The following is a 20996-nucleotide window of genomic DNA, read 5'->3' on the forward strand; positions in this document are numbered from 1 at the left end:
ATCCGACAGAGTTCGCTCATTACCCGGGATGTGACATTTGGGCCCTGATCCGTTAACACCTCCCGAGGTAGCCCTACCCTCGCGAAGATTTTTACCAGCTCTCCCGCGATCACGGACGCCGTGGTGGACCGCAATGGGACGGCCTCGGGATACCGAGTTGCGTAGTCTATTAAAACCAATATAAATTGGTGCCCCCGTCCCGACTTCTCGACCGGCCCTACCAGGTCGAAAGCCACCCGCTCGAAAGGGACACCCACCACCGGGAGCGGGATGAGCGGGGCCCTCGGGATCCCTGCTGGGGCCGTCAGCTGGCACTGTGGGCAGGAGTCACAAAAGTCCCGGACAGCCCGATATACCCCTGGCCAGAAGAACCTTTGCAGCACGCGCTGTTGGGTCTTCTCCCGCCCCAGGTGACCGGCCCAGGGGTGGGCGTGCGCCAATTCCAAGACCCGCCACCTATACCGGGTGGGGACTAATAGCTGGCGGACCGTCTCACGCCCCTCCCTCTCCTGGGTCACCCGGTATAATCGATCCCCGCGTACCTCAAATCGGGGATTCTGGCCATAGGTCTCCTGAGGCCCGTCTCCTTCACCCGGGGCCGTAGCTTGGTCCCAGGCTCGCTGAAGCGAGGGGTCTTCCCGCTGAAGCTGGATGAAGTCCCCTTCGTCTACCTCCAGATTAGACAGCTGGGTATCCTCTCCGGTACCGGCCGGCGTAGCCCCTCCCGTAGGGTGCCCGATAGTCGGGGCCTGGGCTTCTTCCCCCAGCGCCACCTCCGGCACCCTTTCCCCGGGGTCGTCCTCGGGTGATGTCACGGCCTGCCCCCATTGTCGGAGCAAGGGGCCCAGGCCCGGCCAGTCGTATCCCAGCAGGGCGGGGTACGCCAGGTTTGGGGCTAACGCCACTCGCCACGTCTCTGTATGCCGTCCGTCCTCTATCTGGACCCAAGCCGTCGGATAAGGGCGGACGTCCCCGTGGACACACTGCATCCAGATGGGCCCTCCCGTAGCTGCTCCCCCTTCGACCAGGTCTGCCCGTACCATCGTCTGTCCGCAGCCGGAGTCCACCAGTGCCTCCACAATACGGCCCCCCACTTTTACCCTGGCCATCACCTTACTCGGCAGGGGTTTCTCCTTCTGGGCCTCCGAGGTCACCACTCTTCCGAAAGTACAGTCCATTACAGGGCACTCCCGGCGGAAGTGGCCCTCCTGCCCGCACTGGAAGCAGACCAGCTTATTAGGTGGCCCCACCTTCCGTCCGTTGTCTCCCTCGGGGGCGGGCCCCCTCTTCTCCGCCCTGGGCTCTTCTGCTGGGTTCCGCCACACGGGTGCTAACTTCCGTCCCCAGGCTGGCCCCGGTTCCGCCGACTGCCTTCGCTCTCCCCTCCCGGCGGGGCCCTTACTTGCAATTGACGCTCTCCCGGGCGGACCACTCACCGGATTCTTCCCGCGCTCCTCCGTTCTTTCTGCGGCCATAAAATCCTCCATCAACGTTACTGCTTCAGCTAACGTGGAGGGCCGGTGACGCCGAACCCACCTCTGTCCTTCCCCCGGGAGCACCTGTATAAACTGTTCCAAAATGACAATCTCCGCCACCTGCATTCCCGTCTTGGGCTCGGGTTCCAGCCACCGCATCCCGGACTCTTTCAGGCGATGGGCCACTGCGCGGGGCCGGTCTCCTGGTCGGTATCGTTCTTGCCGAAACCGCTGGCGGTACGTTTCGGGGGTTATGCCTACCTGATCTAATATGGCCTCCTTCACTTTATAGTAGTGGAGCGCCTCCCTCGCGGGCAACCCCCGATATGCCAGCTGGGCCGGTCCGGTCAAGTAGGGAGCTACTATAGTCGCCCAGTGTTCTTCCGGCCATCTTGCCGCCGTGGCCACTCGCTCAAAGGTTACGAGGAAGGCCTCCACGTCATCCGCTGGGCCTAACTTAGCTAAACGAACGGGCGGCTGGACCCCTCCCGCTGTGTCTTCTTCCCCTGGCCAGGGGGCTTCCCCTCTCCCTCGTCGGGCCCCTACCGCCTGTTGGTGTTCCGTGAGCTCTCTAACCAGTTGCCGTTGTTGCTCTTGAAACTGCGCCGCCAGCTGTTGCACGATCTGCGTCTGTTGGTGCTGCTGCTGCCGCTGGTTTTCCATCACCCACTCCAACACCTTTGCCGGCTCCATCTGGGCGGCCCCCTTAGAGAGAAGACCACAAACCTCCACCCTTATCCGTGCCCAAGAGCCACCCCTGCTCCGCTAGCGCCCCCCTTCCGTACGGGGGCCCGGTGCCCACATTCTCCACCACGTGTTACGGGGTCCGTGAGTCCACCCCGTCCTGGGCAGTCACACTCCCACGGTTGCCGCCCCGGAAGGTCCCAGTCTCGGTGCCGCGGCGCCGGGTCGGCCCTCCCGGTGGTTGCCCAGAGGATCCCACGAGCGAGGAGGTGAGGGGGGTCCGGGCCCTCCCTCTCTCCAGACCCCAGCCCAGGGCCCTAAGGCGGGGGAGATGCTCTTCTCTCCCCCGACCTGGCTGATGGGGCACAGAGCCGCAACGCATCAACCCTTGGGCTCCAGTACACCCGCCCTGGGCTGCTTCCTCACGCCCTCGCTCGTCCGCTCACCAGCTGGCTGGTCTCGCCGCCTCCTCGGTGTCTCTCAGCCTCTGCCTCCAGCGTCCTCCTTCTCCTCCCTCCCCTCTGCTTCTGCCTCTCCTGACTTTATACCTGGGGAAGGTGCCGCCCCGCCCCTCCAGAGCACTCACACCTGTGCTCATCCACGGCTCCAGCTTCTCCTCCCCAGCTGTTTCCCCTCACCCCCAGCGTTCTCTCCCTCTCCTGCAGCTGTGGGGCATAGGGCCGGCTGGGGCGCCCGCGGGGCTGCCCGCCCCGCGGCTGGTGGGGTGCCGTCCCTGCCCGGTTGTCCCCACTAACCTTGCCGGGGGGGGGGTTCTTCCCCCGCGCTGTCCCGGGCTGCGTCCCTGGAGCCGCCAGCCTGGCGGCATGTCCCGGCTGCCCTGCTGCCTGCGTCCCCGGCGGCAGCAGGTCCAGCCGTGGCGTCTCTTCCTGCCCCGCCGGGGGGGCCCTCCTCGGTGCGGGGTTGCCTCACCCCGTCACCGCCCTCCCCTGTGTTGCTCGGGGTCCCGCCCGCTCGCCCGCCTGCCGAGCGGCGTGTCCCGGTTACCCCACCGGACGCGTCCTCGGCGGCGGCGAGACAAGCCGCGCCGCTTTCCCCTGCCTCGCTGGGGGGGGCCCTTCTAGTGCGGGGTTGCCTCACCCCGTCACAGGCTTCACAAAGTTTTTCCGGGCTGTCGGCTGCAGGTTTGGGTTGCAGTGAAGAAGGGAAAAAAAATCCAGTTGAAAACTGATTGTGTCTTTGGCCCATGTTCCAGCTTCAGGGGGGTAGCCAGTTAGTCTGTTTTAACAAAAAACAAAGAGGAGTCCCGTGGCACCTTGAAGACAATTTATCTGGGTGTAAGCTTTTGCGAGCTGGAACCAAGCGTGACACATGGCCCATCATCAACCAAAACAGGAAAGGGTGTGTCGCTGCTCTTTGAACATCATAAATGGCAGCTCTCCAGAGGCATTCATGAGGGTAACAATCCCAGTCCTTTAGGGATCCAAACAAATGGATGAGCTGAGGCTCTTTGTCAAGGCAGAATGTGGGGCTCATGGCTGCCTTGCTTGCTTAGCCCAAACACCTTGGGTTGCCAGGTGTCGGGTATTCTACCGGACAGTCCGGTATTTGCGCTCTTTGGTAAAAAAAATCAGAATATCAGACCTGTGCAATGTCCGGTATTCTCTGATTTTTCCAGCTGCGCACTGGATGGAAGCCTGGCGTGGGCAGGGGGAGCAGCCCGGAGGCGTGGCCACGATCAGCGCTAGGAGCCTGTGATTGCGTAGAAGCCTGTCTGGGGTGGGGGGAGTGTCTGGCCAGGCTTCTGTGCAATCATAGGCTCCCAGTGCTGACCGTGGCCCCACCTTCCAGCCGCTGCGCCCCCCCCCCCCCCCCATACCAGGAACGCATATTAGCCTGCGGGGTGGGGTGTGTGTTTATTTTTATTTTTTTTAACCAAAAAATACCGCGTGTCCGGTATTTTTTGGGAGACCATCTGGCAACCCTATTTGAGGCCTTGTTGTGGAAGGAAGGAAGGCCTGTTAACACTGTCCAGTCATCTGTCAGGAATAGGCCTGTCGGGGCAGGGAAGCAGTTGCCCCAAGGCCCAGTAATTCACAATTCACAGGAGCCTGGTGGTGGGGGGGGGGGGGGAGGGGGCTGGCTGTTGCTCGGAGCCAAGCACTTTCAATGCCACTGGGGTGCTGCCGCATGGTGCACTCTGGATGGTTCTTAGGCCTGCCTGGGGAGGCAGGGGCGCTGCACAGCCACTCCAGGCCAGTGTTTCTTAAACTGTGTTCCGCGGCACACCGGTATGCCACGAGGCAGTCAGAAGTGTGCCAAGGAGAACAATGGGGTTCAAAATGACCACCCTTAAAGGGGCAGGTAACCTTTCTTTTTTTCCCTCAACTTTCCCTGGACCCTTTTTCCCCCCAAACCTTTTTTTTTTCCCCCAACAAAAGATGCTTGGTGTTCCCTATTTAAAAAAAATTGTTTGGTGTTCCTCAGTCTTTAAAAGTTTAAGAAACACTTTTCCAGGCAGTGCTGAGGGGAGGGGCAACAGAATCCAGGAGGCTCTGAGGGCTGGCTGTTGTCAGCCCTGCCCTTTCCAGGAGTGCAGAGCTCACACCCCCACAATTTGCCTGGGGGCCCGGCCATGGCTGTTGGCTCCCCTGGTCAGGAAGCCCCTGAAAGCTGCAGTAGCACACTGAGGAGGCACCTGTTAAGGCATGCTGGCTGTTACTCGCTGTGTGTCATGCAGTTCTCTTTCTGACAAATTGGAAAGTTCCCAGGCAGTTTAGGGTGGCATTTGCATTAGAGTCTCATGCTCCTAAATCATTCAGATGCTTTCGTTTGAGCCAGGGCCCTTCAACATGCGGCCCACGGCCCGCAGTGCAGTTTGGGTTTACTGTGCAGTTTGGGTTGAGATGCGTTTTAGGAGTTAAATTCCTGGACTGTCATTGCTCATTAAAAGTGCTGACATAGGGGTGGAAATGGGGTCCATATTGCATTTTATTAATATAGCAGAACTGACTTAAATGGGGCCTCTGTGTTGTGTAATGTTGCCTTAATCTTTGTATTCATGCCTGTCAGTGTGAAAGAAGCTATTTGCATATATATTTCCATGTACATGCAACCGCACTTAAGCTACAGCCCTCGGCACGGCCCCCAGGCTTCCAAAGCTGAGTAGCCCTGCTTTAGACAATCCCATCAGCACTGCATTTTAAAGGGCTGTGTGTAATTGGGAATGAGAAGGCTGATGGCTACATACACAATGTCATGTGAGCTACCCTCCTTCCCTGGATCCCACCTACCCCCAGTCTTTCCTCAGAAGAACAAAAGAACAGCCATATTGGGTCAGACCAAAGGTCTATCTAGCCCACTATCCTGTCTTCCAACAGTGGCTAATGGGGAGTGAACAGAACAAGGATTTATCAGATGGACAAACAGAGGCCAGGGAAACTGTTCCTGCCCATCCTGGCTGATAAGCATTGATGGACCTAACCTCCACGAATGGATCTAGTTCATAGAATCATAGAATAATAGGACTGGAAGAGACCTCGAGAGGTCATCGAGTCCAGCCCCCAGCCCTCAAGGCAGGATCAAGCTCCGTCTACACCATCCCTGACAGATGTCTATCTAACCTGTTCTTAAATATCTCCAGAGAGGGAGATTCCACCACCTCCCTTGGCAATTTATTCCAATATTTGACCAACCTGACAATTAGGAATTTTTTCCTAATGTCCAATCTAAACCTCCCCTGCTGCACTTTAAGCCCATTATTCCTTGTCCTGTCCTCAGAAACCAAGAGGAACAAATTTTCGCCTTCCTCCTTGTGACACCCTTTTAGATATTTGAAAACCGCTATCATGTCCCCCCTTAATCTTCTTTTTTCCAAACTAAACAAACCCAGTTCATGAAGCCTGGCTTCATAGGTCATGTTCTCTAAACCTTTAATCATTCTTGTCGCTCTTCTCTGTACCCTTTCCAATTTCTCCACATCTTTCTTGAAATGTGGCGCCCAGAACTGGACACAGTACTCCAGCTGAGGCCTAACTAGTGCAGAGTAGAGCGGCAGAATGACTTCACGAGTTTTGCTTACAACACACCTGTTGATACAACCTAGAATCATATTTGCTTTTTTTGCAACAGCATCACACTGTTGACTCATATTCAACTTGTGGTCCACTATGACCCCTAGATCCCTTTCCGCCATGCTCCTTCCTAGACAGTCGCTTCCCATCTTGTATGTATGGAACTGATTGTTCCTTCCTAAGTGGAGCACTTTGCATTTCTCTTTATTAAACCTCATCCTGTTTACCTCTGACCATTTCTCTAACTTGAATTATGTTCCTATCCTCCAAAGAAGTTGCAACCCCACCCAGTTTGGTATCATCTGCAAACTTAATAAGCGTACTCTCTATCCCAATATCTACATCTTTGATGAAGATATTGAACAGTACGGGTCCCAAAACAGACCCTTGAGGAACTCCACTTGTTATCCCTTTCCAGCAGGATTTAGAACCGTTAACAACAACTCTCTGACTACGGTTATCCAGCCAATTATGCACCCACCTTATCGTGGCCCTATCTAAGTTATATTTGCCTAGTTTATCAATAAGAATATCATGCGAGACCGTATCAAATGCCTTACTAAAGTCTAGGTATATGACATCCACCGCTTCTCCCTTATCCACAAGGCTCGTTATCTTATCAAAGAAAGATATCAGATTAGTTTGGCATGACTTGTTCTTCACAAACCCATGCTGGCTATTCCCTATCACTTTATTACCTTCCAAGTGTTTGCATATGATTTCCTTAATTACCTGCTCCATTATCTTCCCCGGGACAGTCGTTAAACTGACCGGTCTGTAGTTTCCTGGGTTGTTCTTATTCCCCTTTTTATAGATGGGCACAATATTTGCCCTTTTCCAGTCTTCTGGAATCTCCCCTGTCTGCCATGATTTTTCAAAGATCATAGCTAGAGGCTCAGATACCTCCTCTATCAGCTCCTTGAGTATCCTGGGATGCATTTCATCAGGACCTGGTGACTTGCTGACATCTAACTTTCCTAAGTGATTTTTAACTTGTTCTTTGTGTATCCTATCTTCTAAACTTACCCTCTCTCTGCTTGTATTCACTACGTTAGGCACACCTCCAGACTTCTCGGTGAAGACCGAAACAAAGTCATTGAGCATCTCCGCCATTTCCAAGTTCCCTGTTACTGCTTCTTCCTCCTCACTAAGCAATGGGCCTACCCTGTCCTTGGTCTTCCTCTTGCTTTTAATGTATTTATAAAAGGTCTTCTTGTTTCCCTTTATGCCTGTAGCTAGTTTGATCTCATTTTGTGCCTTTGCCTTTCTAATCTTGCCCCTGCATTCCCGTGTTGCTTGCCTATATTCATCCTTTGTTAGTTGTCCTAGTTTCCATTTTTTATATGACTCCTTTTTTATTTTGAGATCGTGCAAGATCTCCTTGTTAAGCCAAGCTGGTCTTTTGCCATATTTTCTATCTTTCCTACACAGCGGAATTGTTTGCTTTTGGGCCCTTAACAACGTCCCTTTGAAATACGTCCAACTCTCCTCAGTTGTTTTTCCCTTCAGTCTTGCTTCCCATGGGACCTTACCTACAAGTTCTCTGAGCTTATCAAAATCTGCCTTCCTGAAATCCATTACCTCAATTGTGCTGGTCTCCCTTCTACCTTTCCTTAAGATCATGAACTCTATTATTTCGTGATCACTGTCCCCTATACTGTCTTCCACTTTCAAGTTCTCAACTAGTTCCTCCCTATTTGTTAAAACCAAATCCAGAACAGCTTCTCCTCTGGTAGCTTTTTCAACCTTCTGAAACAGAAAGTTGTCTCCAATGCAGTCCAGAAACTTATTGGATAGCCTGTGCCTCGCTGTGTTAGTTTCCCAACGTATGTCTGGATAGTTGAAGTCCCCCATCACCACCAAATCTTGGGCTTTGGATAGTTTTGTTAATTGTTTAAAAAAGACCTCATCCACCTCTTCCACCTGGCTAGGTGGCCTGTAGTAGACTCCTAGCATGATATCACCCTCATTTTTTACCCCTTTTAGCTTAACCCAGAGACTCTCTACACAGCTATCTCCTACGTTCATCTCCACTTCAGTCCAAGTGTGTACATTTTTAATATACAAGGCAACCCCTCCTCCCTTTTTTCCCCTGTCTGTCCTTCCTGAGCAAGTCGTACCCTTCCATACCAACATTCCAATCATGCGTCCCATCCCACCAGGTTTCTGTAATACCAATGATATCATCGTTTTATTTATTGGTTAGCAATTCCAGTTCTTCCTGCTTATTACCCATACTTCTCGCATTTGTATATAGGCATCTAAGATACTGATTTGATCTTGCCTCCCTGTTGTACCCTGACCCTCCTTTCTCCTTGCCATTATAGGCCGTAGTCCCCCCCATTTCCAACCCATCTCCCAGTCCCACACATTCAGAACTTACCTGTGGGCTTTGCTCACCTGCCCCCGACAAACCTAGTTTAAAGCCCTCCTCACAAGGTTAGCCAGTCTGTGTCCAAACAAGGCCTTCCCGCTCCTGGAAAGGTGAACTCCATCTCCGCCAAGCAGTCCTTCCTGGAAGAGCACCCCGTGATCAAAGAAGCCGAATCCCTCCTGGTGACACCATCGTCGCAGCCAGGCATTCACCTCCAGGATGCACCTCTCTCTGCCCGGGCCCCTACCTTTGACAGGAAGGATAGAAGAGAATACCACCTGCACTCCAAACTCCTTCACCAGTACTCCCATAGATAGTTCTTTTTATCTATCTATGAATTTATCTAGTTCTCCACCTCAGTGTCTCAAACTGTTCAGCAAGCTCCTCTCCTGAGAAAATGCTTTTAGCTCCGCCTTACCCTAGAAACTTTTGCCATTGTAAATGTCAGGTAGGAGAACTGTTGTGGAATTCTTGTAAAATCCCTAGTATAGATGCAGTAATGCCACCACAAAGGTTTGTCAGTGTAGTTTATTTCATGTCGAAAAAAATCGATACCTGCAAGAACGCTCTCTTTGACACCCCAGAAAACATTTTCCACTGTAAATCAGGCCAGCAAGAGTATGATGCATTATCTTTTCTTAACCTCCATGCTTCGGTTTACCCCGCCATACAATGAATTAAATACCTACTTCAGAGGGGAGTTAGGAAAGTCCAATAATGAATTTTCTTGCTTTGAGAGCCTTGGCATGAAAAGTGCACTATGACTACATGGAACAGATTCTCATTTGCTGTAAATTGTCACAGCTCCACACTTTTAGCTCTGATAATTTCACACTGCCTGAGGATTTCCCCTGCGATGGTATCGGTTCTCTGAACCACCTACTCATTCCGAAAGGTGAAGAATTGCCCTTAATCTGCCTTTATTTTTTTTTTTTCCAAATGCAATAAATAGACCAAAATACCAGATTCGTCATCGTGCACAAAGTAAAGAAGGTTAGGATAAAGAGTGGGAAGGGAAGCAACATATCTATCTCCAGGAGTTACATTCATCATAGATAGGGCCCCACCAAATTCATAGCCATTAAAAACACGTCACAGACTGTGAAATCTCACCTTTTCTGTGCTTTTACCCGATCCTATTCAGACTGCATGGGAGTCACCAGTGTTTCTCAAATTGGGGATGCTGACCTAAAAGGGAGCTGCAGAGGGTCACAAGGTTATTTTAGGGGAGGTATCACAGTGTTGCCACTCTTACTTCTGTACTCTCTTCATAGATGCTGCCGGAGTGTGGCAGATGTTGACCGGACACCCGGCTCTGAAAACAGCACCCCATTAGCAGCAACACTGAAGTAAGCAGCAATACCATATTTATAATCAGTGGATATAGTGTACTTAGATTTCCAGAAAGCCTTTGACAAGGTCCCTCACCAAAGGCTCTTAAGAAAGTTGTCATAGGATAAGAGGGAAGGTCCTCTCATAGATTGATAACTGGTTAAAAGATTGGAAACAAAGGGTAGGAATAAGTAGTCAGTTTTCAGAATGGAGAGATGTAACTAGTGGTGTCCCCCAAGGGTCTGTCCTGGGACCAATTCTATTTATCCATGATCTGGAGAAACAGGTAAACAGTGAGGTGGCAAAATTTGCGGATGATATTAAACTGCTCAAGACCGTTAAGAATTGAAGCAGACTGTGAAGGGCTTCAAAAATACCTCAGAAAACTAAGCGATTGGGCAACAAAATGGCAAATGAATTTTAATGTTGATAAATGCAAAGTAATGCATTCTGGAAAAAATAATCCCCAACTACACACACAAAATGATGGGGACTAATATAGCTATAATGACTCGAGAGAGATCTTGAAATCATTATGGATAGTCCTCTGAAAACATCCACTCAATGTGCAGCAGTAGTCAAAAAAGCAAACAATGTTAGGAATCATTAAAAAGGGATAGAGAATAAGACAGAGAATAAATATCTAATTGCCTCTATATAAATCCACAGTACAGCCACATCTTGAATACAGCCTACAGATGTGGTCACCTTGTCTCAAAAAGATATATTGGCATTGGAAAAGGTTCAGAAAAGAGCAACAAACATGATTAGAGATTTGGAACGGGTCCCATATGAAGAGAGATTAAAAAGACTGGGGCTTTTCAGTTTACAAAAGAGGAGATGAAGGGGCATAGGAGAGAGGTCTATGAAATCATGACAGGTATGGAGAAAGTGAATAAGGAAAAGTTATTTACTTGTTCCCATTATACAAGAATTGGTGTCACCAAATTAAATTAATAGGCAGCAGGTTTAAAACAAACAAAAGGAAGATTTTCTTCACGCAACACACAGTCAACCTGTGGAACTCCTTGCCAGAGAATGTGGCGAAGACCAGGACTTTAACAGGGTTCAAAAAAGACCTAGATTATTGATGGACCTGTCCTCCATGAATTTCTTATTATCCAGAATGGGTAGGAATGGTGTCCCCTAGGCTCTGTTTGTCAGGGGCTGGAAATGGACGATAGGAGAGGGATCACATGATGATTACCTGTTTCTGTTCACTCCCTCTGGGGCATCTGGTATTGGCTACTGTCAGCAGACAGGGTAATGGTCTAGATGGACCTCTGGTCTGACCAGTATGGCCGCTCTTATGTTCTTATACCATTCCACCTTACTTCCAAGCTGGATGGCTGGAGAGTGGCATCTGCTAACTGAGGGCCTGGCTTTGCAGACAGCAATGCAGAAGGAAAGAGGACAGTCCCATGCCATACCATCCTTACTGCTGCACTGTTGCTGGTGATGCTAGATGGGCAAATTTGTATCTAATGAGGGAAACCTACTATGAGAGGGTAATGTGTGTTAACCTACGAAAGAACACTTTTTGTGGGGATTTCAAGACTCACAACTAGATCTTAGGTCCTATATTCTGCTGATGATCACAGAGTGGCCCCTCACCAAGTATAAATCAACACTGATGTCAACAGAGCCATGTTGAGTTAATGGTTTACAGTCATGCTGGAAGGGCATAACAGGTGGGGCTCTGCAGGGATCTGTTTTGGGACCGGTTCTGTTCAGTATCTTCCACAATGATTTAGATGATGGCATAGAGAGTAAGCTATTAAGTTTGCAGATGATCCCAAGCTGGGAGAGGTTGCAAATGCTTTGGAGGACAGGGTCATAATGCAAAATGATCTGGACAAACTAGAGAAATGGTCTGAAGTTGGATGAAGTTTAATGCGAACAAACGCAAAGTATTCCATTTAGGAAGGAGCAATCAGTTTCACACATACAGAATGGGCAGTGATTGTCTAGGAAGCAGTACTGCTGAAAGGTATCTCGGGGTCATAGTGCACCACAAGCTAAACATGAATCTCTGTTGCAAAAAAGCAAACATGATTCTGGGATGCATTAACAGGAGTGTTGTGAGCAAGACACGGGAAGTCATTCTTCCGCTCTACTCTGCACTGATTAGGCCTCAGTTGGAGTATTGTGTCCAGTTCTGGGCACCACATTTCAAGAAAGATGTGGAGAAATTGGAGAAGGTCCAGAAAAGAGCAACAAAAATGATTAAATGTCTAGAAAACATGAGCTATGAAGAAAGACAAAGAACTGGGTTTGTTTAGTTTAGAAAAGAGAAGACTGAGAGGAGACACGATAGCAGTTTTCAAATACTTAAAAGGGTGTTACGAGGAGGGAGAAAAATTGTTCTTTTTAATCTCTGGTGAAAGCACAGGAAGCAATGGGGAGGTTTAGGTTGGACATTAGGAAAAAATGTCCTAAGTCTCAGGATGGTTAAACACTGGAATAAATTACCTAGGAAGGTTGTGGAATCTCCATCACTGGAGATATTTAAGGGCAGGTTGGGCAGACATCTATCAGGGATGATCTAGATGGTGCTTGTCCCTACCATAAGAGCAGGGGACTGGACTTGATATCTTGAGGTCCCTTCCAGTTCTAGTGTTCTATGATTCTATGATTCCCATCCACTGGGATTCTGACTCTGGAAATAAGACTCATGTGGCTAGCCTACATATGGATCAGTTTATGGACATTTGCCTCTGGTGGGAGCAAACATAAAAAACTCACATTTACAAATGCCGATTAAGTGCACAGGTATCCAGAATTTCTGGTAGGAGGAGAGTCAAAGGAAAGCTAGAACCCTCCCCATTAAGTTTCATTCTGGTGACAAGTAGAGGTTACCTGGTAACAAAGAAGCATGGGTCCAATGTCGAGGTTTTATTACTAGAAAATTAATCTGGCACAAGTGGAAAAATCACTGCCCACCAAACATTGCTGCCTGGCTCAGGGCTGTGGCTGGCCTTACAGATAGGGACTGCCCCGCATTTCATAGAAGGGGAATGCCCAAACAACCGAAAGACATTTGAGCTGACTGTTTAGAGGTCTATTATTAGGCCCTACTAAAGTCACAGTCCATTTTTGTCATTTTCACGGTGATAGGATTTTAAAAAAATGACAAATTTTATTATTTCAGCACTTTAAATCTGAAATTCCATGGTCTCATAATTATAGGAAGCCTTTTTTTTGGTTACTGTTTTCTTGCCTTTCAATCTGCATTTAATGTATGGGAAAGGCATGACTCTGAATGAGCTGGCTACAAGCCAGTTTGAGTAGGTGGGTGTGAAAATTCATCCTTGTTCAGATTAGCTCTGAACAACCAGCAACCAAGGAGAGAGAAAGCGAAAACTCAGCAGTGTGAAGAAATCATCCTGCTGATAGTTCAGTGTCTGTGCATATACAACAAGTTTATGCCCAAGGGAAAGTGCTGAAATCTGAGACGTCTTGAAATTAACCGAGCTTTATGAATCAATCAGTAGGCAGTGCTCTCAGAGTGGGATTAGGCCTCTAATGACACTTTTCTTTCTATAACCTCGGTTGCTTCCTCTGCAGGGTTTTCTTCTATCAACTGTCTAAACACATCCATGAGTCATTTGCATTCTTATCCAGAAGGTAACCCAGAGGATGTTGATTGTTCAAGGTCCCGTATTCAAGATTTATTGTTCCACATGTTTTAAATGATTATATTGTTTAATATATAGAAAGTAATTCCCATATACCTTGGAGTGTTTCAATATTAAAATAAGTAAAATATCCTCAACTGACAAAACAAGCAGACGACAAACACTATCACGCACCATGAAGGTGACAGATTATTGGCTTAATTCATACCTCTGAATTTCATTATATCCACTGAAGATACAGTTTTCCTTTTTTACATTTCACTCCCAGTAGGCCAATGACAATAATACATTTTCAGACAGTCAGGGTCTGTGGTTCAAGTTGAAACCTTCCCCTGAGTATAAAGTAGAGCCTTTCCAAAATATTTACACTTTTTACATTTGAAAATGACCTCTGTGAACGAGTCATTAATGATGGGTCTGTTGTTTTCTCCTTAGCTCCTGCTGTCAAATTAATTATGGTGAAGGATTAAGCTTGTTGCATTAATGTTCTCTTATTAGCTTACAAGATGTTAAAGTGATTGGATTTTTAGTATTATTTCTTTTTTTACATTCCAGGTTCTTCCATTCAAAAACTGATGGGGGAGGGGAGGAGACACCTGATTTGGATCTCAGAGCAGTTTTACACTGGTGTCATTCCATTTCCATTAATGGATTTACTCCTACTTTTCGATGCTATAACTGAAATCAGACTGTTAACTTTAAATACATGAGGAAGGAAGTGGCCGAGGTTGCAATATGTGTCTGAATTACAGAAACAAGTGTTTCTCTTAATTGATGGTGTCGAACAACAGGCAGAAAGCATGCGATATGACAAAATTATTTATTCCCCTAAAAGTAACATATGGACCCTCCAACCAGCCCATTAAGACACTATTGTGCATTGTACATATACCTAATAGAAAACAGTTCCTGCCCCAAATACTCAAAACATACAAAAGTTTTATGGCCCCTCTTTTGAAATAGGAAATTGAGACACAATGAGTTTGTGACTTGACCAAGGTCACTGGAAAAATGTGGCAGCATTGTGACAGTTCTCCTGTGTCCCAGTGCTGTGCTCTAATTTAGGGGCTGGCTCCAAACAAGCATTCCACTTTGTGATAAATATTGTGGTTTTGACACTTGGTTTTGGTGTTGTATTGGAACTATAAGCTTTTCCAAATATTTTCCCAACAAAGCAAGAATCTAAAATAAGTAGTAGCCTAGTAGTTAGGGCATTTATGTGTGAAATCTAGGTCCAAATCTCTGCTCCAAATTTGGGACTGAAGGACTAACTCTGTAGCCTGATGGTTCCCTGGCTTAACTGGATGTACAATTAATTAATCAAAGTGGAATAATTCCCACAGAAGAGATTGAGAGAGACTCACTTAGATTCAGCAGTTAGACATTTGCCTGGAATGTGGGAGACCTAAGTGTTAGCAATCAGTCAGGGAGCAGGGGTTTGAATGAAGGTCTCACAATGCAGGTGAATGCCAAAACCACAGGGATGAGTCTCTCTGACCAGAAATTCCACTATAGGAGGTGAAAGACCTATTGGGTGAAGATTTTGTCCAAATGGATACATTTCCTTGAAAAATCAATGAGGAGTCTGGTGGCACTTTAAAGATTAACAGATTTATTAGGGTATTTGTTAGTCTTTAAAGTGTCACTGGACTTTTTGTTGTTTTTGCTGAAACAGACTAACACAGCTATCTCTCTAAAACCTTTCCCTGAAAAGTTTCAGTTTCGATTAATTGACATTAAAAAAAAAAAGTTGAACTGAAAAATTCCAGATCATCTCTTTCTTTAATCACAAGAGTACCCTTCTTCCTTATAAAGTCTCAGAGGGATAGCTGGGTTAGTTTAACTTTAAAAAGAATAGTCCTGTGGCACCTTAGAGTATGTCTTCACTGGGTATGGTATGTCTAGGGTATGTCTAAAGTCGAGTTAAGATATGCAACTTCAGCTACGTTAATTGCGTAGCTGAAGACGAAGGAGCTTAACTCAGTTTTTGATGCTGTCTATACAGCAAGAAGTCGAAGGAAGAACACTCTCCCTTCGACTTCCCTTTCTTCCCATGAAATGAGCGTTACACAAGTTGGAGTAAGAAGCCCTTTATTTTGAAATAACGGGCTTGCTGTATAGACAGCAATAACATGGGTTATTTCAAAATAAGCATGCAGTGAAGACATGGCCTTAGAGACTAACAGAGATAAAGAATGGGCAAAACCCACTTCTTCAGATGAGCTTGAGTGGGGAAAAGTTCATCTGAAGAAGTGGGTTTTGTCCACGAAAGCTCATGATACTACACACTCACATATGTTTGTTCGTCTCTAAGGTGCCAAAGGACTATTCCTTCCTTATAGTTTAAAACATTAATAGTGTGTAGTAGGTAAATATGTTGCCAGTTTTACAGACAAAAAAAAAAAAACAAAAAAACCTTGAAGCATTTCTAATGATTATGCTAAACTGTTGATATAGCCTCTCCATACCACCTATTCAAAAACATTAGCATTTGTATTTGTAATATGAAGTGCAAAGGAGAAGATCAAGTTATTGACTGTAATAGTTAAGAATATGTTAAGAGCAAAACATTCCCAAATCCCCCAGAAACAGACTATGGAATTAAAACAAATGACTTGCAGTTCTCAGAACCTGCTGGAGGGGTAAGCTGTCCATGCAGTTATTTGTAACAGCATTATGGGAACCCCAATATCCAGCCCTCTTTTTGCTGGCAAGGGATAGGGTGTTCAGATGTGATTTAATGTTTTTGTCAGCTGAGCAGACTCAGTGCTGGGCAGAGATTAGCCCAGATTGTGACAGGGAGGGCAACTACACTTGACCCAATTACCTCATGACACATACCTGGCATTTGTTGTATCTCTGGCAAAGTGACAACAAAGCTCCTTTGGTGGAGGAAAAAATTTGCTCTGTGCTGTGCTGCTTCGTCCCAGCCTTTAAATATTAGATGGCTTCTTCTCCGCCATGGGGAAGGCTTGAAAGAGGCTCCCTACTGTGCAGACCCCAGGTCTCTCAAATGGATCACTCACGTTGAGAGACCACGTCTGCAAAGTGGGGGTGGACTTGCCTCCTCTGTATTGCAGTTTCGACCTCTGCAAAAAATACCGGCGGGCCTTTTGGCTGAAGGGCGCTAATTGGCCGAGGGAAGGATGGTGGCCTGCGCGCAAGACGCTAATTAACTGAAAGGTAACACTTACTCCGGGCTGCTGTGTGTAATCCTCACCCTCTGCATCCTCGCTGCCTTGGGCCAGCTGGCCCGTTTCCAGCCGCGAGCGATAGGCGGCGCCCTTTCCCCAGCCTTCCTGCGCCGGAGGCTGCCGCCTACCCCATAGGCTGGAGGTGCCTGCAACGTGCCCGGCAGCAGCGCGTCTTGAACCTGCTCCGCCGAGTGAGCCCCGCGCGGCAGCCAGCGGGGGAAAGCACCTGCCCGGCCCGGCACAGGTGAGCGAGCCCTGGCGGATGCGCTAGGATCGCACCTTCCCAGGTGAGCTGTGGAGTTGTGCTGGGGTGTGTGCGCTGCAGCTGGCTGCTGTGTTGCCCAGGTGGGGAGTTGTGTGCTGGGGTGTGTGCGCTGCAGCTGGCTGCTGTGTTGCCCAGGTGTGGAGTTGTGTGCTAGGGTGTGTGTGCGGCAGCTGGCTGCTGTGTTGCCTAGGAGTGGAGTTGTGTGCTGGGGTGTGTGTGCGGCAGCTGGCTGCTGTGTTGCCCAGGTGTGGAGTTGTGTGCTGGGGTGTGTGTGCTGCAGCTGGCTGCTGTGTTGCCTAGGAGTGGAGTTGTGTGCTGGGGTGTGTGTGCGGCAGCTGGCTGCTGTGTTGCCCAGGTGGGGAGTTGTGTGCTGGGGTGTGTGTGCTGCAGCTGGCTGCTGTGTTGCCCACGTGGGGAGTTGTGTGCTGGGGTGTGTGTGCGGCAGCTGGCTGCTGTGTTGCCCAGGTGGGGAGTTGTGTGCTGGGGTGTGTGTGCGGCAGCTGGCTGCTGTGTTGCCCAGGTGGGGAGTTGTGTGCTGGGGTGTGTGCGCTGCAGCTGGCTGCTGTGTTGCCCAGGTGGGGAGTTGTGTGCTGGGGTGTGTGCGCTGCAGCTGGCTGCTGTGTTGCCCAGGTGTGGAGTTGTGTGCTGGGGTGTGTGCGCTGCAGCTGGCTGCTGTGTTGCCTAGGAGTGGAGTTGTGTGCTGGGGTGTGTGTGCGGCAGCTGGCTGCTGTGTTGCCCAGGTGTGGAGTTGTGTGCTGGGGTGTGTGTGCTGCAGCTGGCTGCTGTGTTGCCTAGGAGTGGAGTTGTGTGCTGGGGTGTGTGTGCGGCAGCTGGCTGCTGTGTTGCCCAGGTGGGGAGTTGTGTGCTGGGGTGTGTGTGCGGCAGCTGGCTGCTGTGTTGCCCAGGTGGGGAGTTGTGTGCTGGGGTGTGTGTGCGGCAGCTGGCTGCTGTGTTGCCCAGGTGGGGAGTTGTGTGCTGGGGTGTGTGTGCGGCAGCTGGCTGCTGTGTTGTCCAGGTGGGGAGTTGTGTGCTGGGGTGTGTGTGTGGCAGCTGGCTGCTGTGTTGCCCAGGTGTGGAGTTGTGTGCTGGGGTGTGTGCGGCAGCTGGCTGCTGTGTTGTCCAGGTGGGGAGTTGTGTGCTGGGGTGTGTGTGCGGCAGCTGGCTGCTGTGTTGCCCAGGTGTGGAGTTGTGCTGGGGTGTGTGTGCGGCAGCTGGCTGCTGTGTTGCCCAGGTGGGGAGTTGTGTGCTAGGGTGTGTGTGTGGCAGCTGGCTGCTGTGTTGCCCAGGTGGGGAGTTGTGCTGGGGTGTGTGTGCTGCAGCTGGCTGCTGTGTTGTCCAGGTGGGGAGTTGTGTGCTGGAGTGTGTGCGCTGCAGCTGGCTGCTGTGTTGCCCAGGTGTGGAGTTGTGTGCTGGGGTGTGTGTGCGGCAGCTGGCTGCTGTTACCCAGGTGGAGTTGTGTGCTGGTGTGTTACCCTGGTGTGGGGGCTGTACTGTGTGCTGCGGTGTGTGCGCTGCAGACTGCTGGCTGGTGTGTTACCCAGCTGTGGAGCTGTGCTGTGCTGGTGGATAGTGTGTTCCCCTGGTGTGGTGTTGAGCTGTGTGCTGCGTTAGCCAGGTGTAGAGTTGTGGTGTGTATGCTGCAGTTGCTCTGGTGCGTTACCCAGGTATGAAGTTGTGCAGTGCGGTGCGTGCCGCAGCTGACTGGTGGGTGCAGTTACCCAGGTGTGGAGCTGTGTTGTGCCAGGGCAGCGGAGCAGGGAGCCTAGCTCCGCTGTGCCCTCAGGGTGTATGTTGTGTTACTTTTCCTGGGTGGCGGTTCGGGGCTGTGTGGGGGAGCTTGCCGCGGGCCGGGTGGGGCGGGCTGGGGGTTCGCGGTCGGGGGCGGCGAGGCGTGCGCTTGGCGAGGGGCCGGCTCCCGGAGCGGTCGCCGGGGGTTACCGGGATCCCTTGAGGAGCCAGAGGAGAGACCCTCCCGCTGCTGCTCCCCCCCCGCCCCGAGCCTGCGGGTCGGGCGCCTCTCTGCGCCTGGCAGCCAGCCCGGTGCCAGCCTCGCTCTCCCCTCCTGCCGCCGGTGCGTGCCCAAAGCTGCTTCTGTTTCCCCTCCGGCCTCTCCCCCGGAGCAGCACCCGCGCCGTGTGGCGGACGCTTGCCCCGCGGGGCTCCAGGCGCCCTAGGCTGGGGACTGACCCCAGCCCCCCACTTCTCCGGAGGTCCCGGCGAGCCGGAGGCGGCTTTGACTCCAGCCCCTGTGCTATGGGGCGGGGTGTGTGGGGAGGAGGGGACCGGCCCCGTTAGCCCCAGCGCAGGGTTAATCTCCGCGCCGGGCGGTGCGCGCCGCGCTCCCCACGTGGTGCTCACGCCGGTATAAAAGTTTCCGTAGAAAGTGGCCCCATGTCGTGTGGTTTTGCAGGGCGGGGGGAAGGAGCAGGCGGAGACCAGCGGCCGATAAGCGAGGAGCCCGCCGCTTCCCCCCAGCGGCCGGGAGCCCGCCCAGCCCGCCCCGCTGCAGCCGGCGTGGAGCCCGAGGGCAGCCCGCGGCGAGGGAGCCGCGCTCGCCATGAGGACGCGGGCGCGCCAGCGAGCGGAGGCGCAGCGCTGAGCCGGCGGATCGGCGGGGCGCTAGAGCGGTGCCCCCGGGGCAGCCTGGCAGGACGCTAGAGCCCAGCCCGGCCCGTGTGCGGGTCTGATGCCGCCGCTCGGCGCTGGCTCCAGGGCGCGCTAGAGACTCGCCGGCGCCAGGGGAGCTGCCCGGAGCCCTGCACCCAGCGCCCGCGGGGTGGCTCGGCCGGGCGGGGTGCGGGGCAGCCCTTGGATTGCACCTCCGCCGGCCGGCCCCCATGACGCCGGACTGAGAGCTCGGCCCCAGCTCGGCGGGACCCGCAGGACTGAGAGCCTCCGCTACCGGACAGGCCCCCGCCCGGCTCGGCTCGGCTCGCCCCGGGGATGCCCGCTTGGGAGTGAGCCGGGCGCAGGAGTGGCTCCGTCTGCTCCACCCCTGCCCGCGGGGAAGCGGCTGGCCCCTGCCTACAGACTCCCGTCTCCCCGGCCCTAGCCCCCTGCCTGCTTCGTCCACACCTGGGGGCTGCTTCTCCCTCGAACCGGGCTCCCTCGCTATCTTCTTCCCCCAGCCTCGCACCCCTCCAGCGTTGGGCTCGCCTGGCACCCCTCTGCCCAGCCTCGTGGACCCCCCAGCTGGGCTCGCCTGGCACCCCTCTGCCCAGCCTCGTGGACCCCCCAGCTGGGCTCACCTGGCACCCCTCTGCCCAGCCTCGTGGACCCCCCCCAGCTGGGCTCGCCTGGCACCCCTCTGCCCAGCCTTGTGGACCCCCCCAGCTGGGCTCGCCTGGCACCCCTCTGCCCAGCCTTGTGGACCCCCCCAGCTGGGCTCGCCTGGCACCCCTCTGCCCAGCCTCGTGGACCCCCCCAGCTGGGCTCGCCTGGCACCCTTCTGCCCAGCCTCGTGGACCCCCCCAGCTGGGCTCGCCTGGCACCCCTCTGCCCAGCCTTGTGGACCCCCCCCCAGCTGGGCTCGCCTGGCACCCCTCTGCCCAGCCTCGTGGACCCCCCCAGCTGGGCTCGCCTGGCACCCCTCTGCCCAGCCTTGTGGACCCCCCCAGCTGGGCTCGCCTGGCACCCCTCTGCCCAGCCTTGTGGACCCCCCCAGCTGGGCTCGCCTGGCACCCCTCTGCCCAGCCTTGTGGACCCCCCCAGCTGGGCTCGCCTGGCACCCCTCTGCCCAGCCTTGTGGACCCCCCCAGCTGGGCTCGCCTGGCACCCCTCTGCCCAGCCTTGTGGACCCTCCCGCTGGGCTCGCCTGGCACCCCTCTGCCCAGCCTCGTGTCCCCCCCCCCCTGGGGCTCGCCTGGCACCCCTCTGCCCAGCCTCGTGTCCCCCCCCCCTGGGGCTCGCCTGGCACCCCTCTGCCCAGCCTCGTGTCCCCCCCCCCCCCGGGGCTCGCCTGGCACCCCTCTGCCCAGCCTGCTGTCCCTAGTTTAGACCGTAG

The 20996-nt window shown here is 52.2% G+C and overlaps 1 long non-coding RNA gene across 2 annotated transcripts; it reads right to left on the minus strand.

Annotated features, from left to right (window-relative positions):
• Window positions 1–3266: 3266 nt before the first annotated feature.
• LOC142830143 (uncharacterized) lies at window positions 3267–16851 on the minus strand. 2 transcript variants are annotated; one of them, XR_012905113.1, is made up of 4 exons: window positions 16729–16851; window positions 9678–9763; window positions 8574–8811; window positions 3267–3395 (listed from the first exon to the last, which is right to left on the minus strand). It is a non-coding gene; the product is annotated as an uncharacterized LOC142830143 (long non-coding RNA). The 2 variants fall into 2 exon arrangements; XR_012905112.1 differs by lacking the exon at window positions 16729–16851 and adding an exon at window positions 16376–16516.
• Between the last annotated feature and the right edge of the window lie 4145 nt (window positions 16852–20996).

The sequence above is a fragment of the Pelodiscus sinensis genome, chromosome 7 (assembly GCF_049634645.1).
Source record: "Pelodiscus sinensis isolate JC-2024 chromosome 7, ASM4963464v1, whole genome shotgun sequence".
In the NCBI taxonomy this organism is placed as follows: domain Eukaryota; kingdom Metazoa; phylum Chordata; order Testudines; family Trionychidae; genus Pelodiscus; species Pelodiscus sinensis.